Genomic DNA, 6,000 nt, shown 5'->3' on the forward strand with positions numbered 1-6,000 from the left:
GACATAGATGACACAGTCAACACAATGTCATCAATGTGTAGTAATAAGTTGGTAGTATCGGCTCCATGATGGTAGATAAATATAGAGGCATCCGTGAGACTGTGATGAAAGCTCATTCGTAGGGCATGTTGAGCGAACTGTTGATACCAGGCTCACGGAGCCTGTTTAAGGCCGTATAAGGATCGTTGAAGGTGGCATACATAATATGGATGCCGAGGGTCTCGGAATCTTGAGGCTGATACATGTAAAATTTCTCGTGAAGATGGTCATGAAGAAATGCATTCTTCACATCAAGCTGATGAATGGTCCAGTGCCTAGAGATAGATAGGCTGGGAACAGTGCATATAGTTGTTGGTTTCACAACCAGGCTAAAAGTCTCATCACAATCGATCCCCTGTTGTTGAATGAGATCGTTTGCTACTAATCACGCTTTATAGCGAGATAAAGAACCATTGACATTAAACTCATGTTTGAATAACCACATAGAACGAACCAAAATGGCTCTCGATGGATGTGGCACAAGGACCCAAGTACCCTTTGTATCCCTTGCATTATATTCCTCGTTCATGGCTTTATGCCAGTTTGGATCTTTCAAAGCCTCTGTGTGTGACCTTGGGACAGAGGATCGAGGTATAGAATAGAGATTGAAGCGGTCAATGGGTTTCACAATGCCACTTCTAGATCTGGTGTGCATATGGTAAGTAAGAGAAGGAGGGGGACCTTGTAAGTGGAAGGTGGAGGGGTTAGAGGCGGAGGAGTAGGTCTAACCTCGGGATGATGGGGAGAAGTAGGGGTATTAGTGGTGGTGGGGATGGGTGACACAATGGTAGTGGGAGGACGATGTAATATCTGATGAAGATTTGGTGAGATATCAGAGTCGAACGGGAAATCATAAGGAGGGTTGTTGGGAGCATCCTAGCCGTACGGGAAAAATGGAATCGTCAAATGTGACATGACGAGAGAGAATGATCTTCCGAGAGGAGAGATCAAAGAAGCGGAAACCACGTTGGAGTGTGGGGTAGTCAAGGAAAATGTAAGGAGTGGAGCGAGGTTGGAATTTATGAGTAGTGTAAAGGCGAGGGTGCCTAACCTACCCTTGTCAGACATACCGGGGTGTCCGACCTACCCCTCCGGTTTATCTCAACCGGTTATGGGGACTATTTCATCCCTGACTACTACCACATAATAACATCACATAATCATACTGTCAAGCATACCAGGGTGCCCGACCTACCCCTTCGGTCCTTACAACCATAACATGGGGACTATTCCCCTACTACCACTATCACCTAACATCATATCATGATAACATATAAAACATATCAGATAGTGGCAAACCCAGGTAATTATCACAAAGACAACTACCTGACAAACAATCCCTACTAGTGGGCCGACATTGTGGCCGTAGACCTACTTCTACTGGAAGGTAACCCACCTCAATGTCGTGCAGAAATGAACTGTCCTTGGTGCTGGAATCGAATCCTCTCAAACTCCTACATGTAACAACCTTCCTTAATTACCATTTCATACTCATAACCCCTTTCAAGGATCAACTCAGGTCAAAGTCAAAGTCAAGGTCAACGCCCTGGTCAAAGTCAACATCCTGGTTGACTCAACTCGCCGAGTTGATCCATCAACTCGTCGAGTTCCATAATTCAGAGAAAATCGAATTCTCGATCAGACTCGTCGAGTTACCTTCTAACTCGCCGACTTTCTCCTTATGACATAATCAGGACTTTCCACTTGAACTCGTTGAGTACTTCCTTGGACTCGTCGAGTTCTCCTTCATACAGATCAGAACATTTGCTCATTGACTCGCCGAGTTCATCCTTGAACTCGTCGAGTCCTACTTCATACCAGTTGGGACATTGTCTTGAACTCACCGAGTTCATCCGGGAACTCGTCGAGTTCTTGATCTTCAAGTCCATATTCACGTCCATCTTGTTGAGTCCTCTTCTAGACTCAATCAAATTGCTCAGAACAGAAAAGGTTGGGGAACCATGACCCGACTCGTCGAGTCCTATGAACGAATCGTCGAGTCCCCCAAAGTCCATGTCCATATAGTTGATTTTAGTCGGGCTTATTGCATCTAAAGCATAGATCTGGCCTCCTAGGGTCGATATAACATGTAAAGTTACAAACTTTACGTGCATGCATGGGTGTTATGAAGCTAAAACACCAAAACTAAGCCATAAAGGAGTCCTAATGCATGAGATAGGGCCATAGCTCAATAAAGGTGGCAGCTTTGAGCTTCCTGAGCCCAAAAGTTCCCAGATCTGAATTCATTACTCTATTATGCACTCAAATCTCGAGAGTGACTTAGAAATGGCCCAAAAATGACAAGATACAAGCCCTAAATAAGATCTAAGTGATGGAAAGCCAAGGTTGAAGCTTTTTTACCTCAAACAAACTAGAAATGCAACTAAAACTCTAGATCTACTGCCTTCTTCTTGAATCTCCAAGCCTTTCCTTCCTTCTCCAAGCTTCAAATCACTAAAATGGCATAAAATAGCTCAATAACACTCACAAACTGATTAGGGTTTCGAGAATAGGGTCTGAGGGTGATGGAGGCTGGAGTGGAGGCCATATAAGGTGTTTAAATAGGGTGCAAACCCTAAAATTTAGGGTTTTATTCAGACAGATCTACTCGTCGAGTCGGGGCTTTTGACTCGTCGAGTAGACTCTTCCACCCGCGTCCAAGATTCGCCCCCTACTTGACGAGTTTGGGGCCTCAAATCGTCGAGTCCCAGTATAAAAATGCAAAAACTCATATTTAAATTACGTACCGGGAACCGGGCGTTACATAATCTAAATAGTAAACCGTAAATACCGTAACTAGTAGCCTGTAGATATAAAGAACACTTAAATATGACTTCGTATGAGGAGGTTATGATTTTTCAAAGTTTTGCGTTCGACAGAATACAATGTGTGTGTCATAAAAAGTATGACAGAGATCGCTTGCTCGTTAGACAAAATATTCTAAATGAAAGTTTAGTACTATTCGATACGAAATCGACAATATAAAGAAAGTCGAAAACGGAGCTCATATGCAGAAGTTATGGATTTCGTAGCGTCTTTCTTAGTGTAATCTGTACAAAATTGTAAATTTAAAATAGTATGATAATTAGCCAACGAAGTCTAAATGAAAGTAGTATTACTCGTCGATACGAAAGTGAGAATATAAAGAACGTCAAAAATGGAGCTCGTATGCGAAAGATACAAAGGAAACTTGGTCTTGGTCCCTAAGCTTGATGCATGGCACACCCTCCCTCCAGCCTTTTATTAATAGCAAACCCAAGCCTCCCTCATTTCTTGATCATTCTCATTTCGAGTTTCTTTCACTAGAAACTCATTTTCCTCTCTCTCTCTCTCTCTCTCTCTCTCTAGAATCTAGCCTTTTAAGCCTCGATGTATTCATGATGAAGTGCTGCAGCAATTGAAAGCCGACAGAAAGAAGTTTTCGGTGTCGAAGTTCTGTCTGCGACTTGTCGAGTTTTTTCGCTAAAGAAGTTGTTTCGCTAAAGAAGTTGTAAGGTGAGTTATGCTTATCGTAATTGAAGTATAACTTCTACTTATGTTTGTAAATGTTATTATGAACTTATAAATAAGATTTATCAGTACTACCAGTTGTTATATTGATCGATATACTAATGAGAGTGATGTCTAGGCTAGATCTGTGAGGTGTTTAAAATGGATTTTCCACACATATATACCAAAGAGATCCTACATTTTATATGATTTTACTTGGTTGTTCCTAATCGTATATAAGTCAGTATTCTTTTGGGATTATTGATAAATCTAATAAAAACGTTATAACAATTAAACTTTATAAATATAAACAAATACTAAGGTTTAGTAATATTCGTATTTAGGTCGTTTTAAACAGAAATTTGAAGTGTTACTCAAAGAGCTGACTTTCCCATGAGTCTTCCACCTAAATCAAGTGAGTGCATAGTTACTTTCATGAACATGATTTTAATACGAAGTATTTATTAAAAGGTATTAAATATCTTATGAAAGTTTATATGTGTAAAATGCTTATTATTTGGATTCTTTGTTAAATGTAAATATTTGATAACATACACGGTTATAAATGTGTTAACTCTATATACGATATGTTACATGGAAATCTTTATAAAAGTATTATAACTTAAAAGATTAACGTATATTAAATACCTGATAATATGTGTTAATAATGCATACTAAATTATAATAGTGTTTTCTAAACAAGGTTAGTATTGAAAGTCGATTACAAGGATTGTAATATTGTCTATGTTTTTAAACTGAGACGTATAAATGATTTTTAGATCCAACTTAAGTTGGATAATAGTATATTCATACTCTATATTGTGATAGTATCATGAAGACTTTATTAATAATGAATGATGAACTGGTCTAGTTACAAACTAATGTTTGTCAAGGATATTTAGTTCGAGTTAAGTTGAAAGAGTGTTTAGTTATACCCTGTAATGTAAAGATCTTACATAGATGTAAGAATAGAATTGTAATTGATTACGGGTATTGAAACATTGTCTAGTTATAAAATAAGACTTAAAGAGGATGCTAATTTCAATTAAGTTTGGATATTGGGTAGCATCATATTAAAGATGTGTGTGATAGGAATGAAGAGTAAAACTATGTTATGTGACACTATCAATGTTCGGATTACGTACCGAAGTACAATATAGTATTCCTTTGGACAACCATATATGGTGTGTTCGATCAGGCAACTGAAAGGGTATGTGTGGTCATCTACTGGAGTAATATGACGAAACTGGACTAATTTAGAATGTCCCATGAGTTACGTTGTTAATGTGGATTTATAACCCACATACATATTTTTATAACATAATGGGCGTCCATTCCTATATGTGTTTATAATCTATCCCCCCCTCATGATTGCCTTTGTTGACTTGTACTGCCAAGGGATCCCCGAAGCAGAAAAGTCTACTCGTTGCTTATAGTGATCGATCATGTTAGATCTTAAGAATCAATGTTTTAGGATTAATATGTGAGAATCGACGGGATGGGGTATATTGCTTATGGATATCTATATTAGATGATATATTGTTGGTAACAGTTGGTTTTGTAGGTTTATTAATTATGATTTACTATCATTAAAATATTATGGGATTGGAAACTCTATGTGTCTCACCAGGTTTCCCAAACCTGACTCACAAATTATACGCATCACAGGTAACAAGGCTAAAGCTGTTGGAACTTGATTAGGATGTCGAGTGATTAAAAGACAACCTATAGTAATGTTCAGGACCATTAGGTATTTACGTTGTAACATATGTTGTGTATTGATTATAACATCCTTAGGGTTTTGTATTTTGAAACAACATCTTTACTCAAGATATTTTAATAAAACGAGTCAGTTTCGGCAAAATGTTTAATTGTATTGAGATTTTCCACAAACAAAGATATTGTGATTTTTAAAGCGTAAAGAAAAGTTTTTTTTTTGAAAAGTAGGGGATGTCACAATAGTTAAGTCTCCCAAGGTTACGTTTCTGAGTTCATCTTTGAGTTGCACTGAACCAGACTCTTTATCATCATAGAAAAGTGATTGTAAATTCAACCAAACTTTGTGAGCCACATCGTTGATGTAATAGGTAGAAGTAATTAGCTTTTGAAACATGGAACCGAAAAACCACAATTTCATGAGTTGGTCGAGTTCTTCCAACTTTGGGTCCATAAGAGGTTCGTTGGGGGTCGTAGGTTTCATTGATATGATCCGAAACATCGTATGTAATGTAGTGAGCATTGAAAAGATCGCTCCAGGGTTCGTAGTTACGGGTAGAGAGATTGAGGATAAGAGGGACATATGTTTTAATGTTGGTGATGCCATATGCTTTGCGTGTAGGTTTTATTGAGGAGCTGTTATCTCCTGTCATGATGAAGAGGAAAGAAACAGTTAGGGGAGAAGAAGAAGAAGAGAAAGTCGATAGAAGAATGGGTCGAATTAAATCCAGGATCGGATAGGGTTAGAGGTATAAG

The sequence above is a fragment of the Lactuca virosa genome, chromosome 5 (genome assembly GCF_052849685.1).
Source record: "Lactuca virosa cultivar CGN04683 chromosome 5, Lactuca_virosa_CGN04683_v6, whole genome shotgun sequence".
Lineage (NCBI taxonomy): Eukaryota > Viridiplantae > Streptophyta > Magnoliopsida > Asterales > Asteraceae > Lactuca > Lactuca virosa.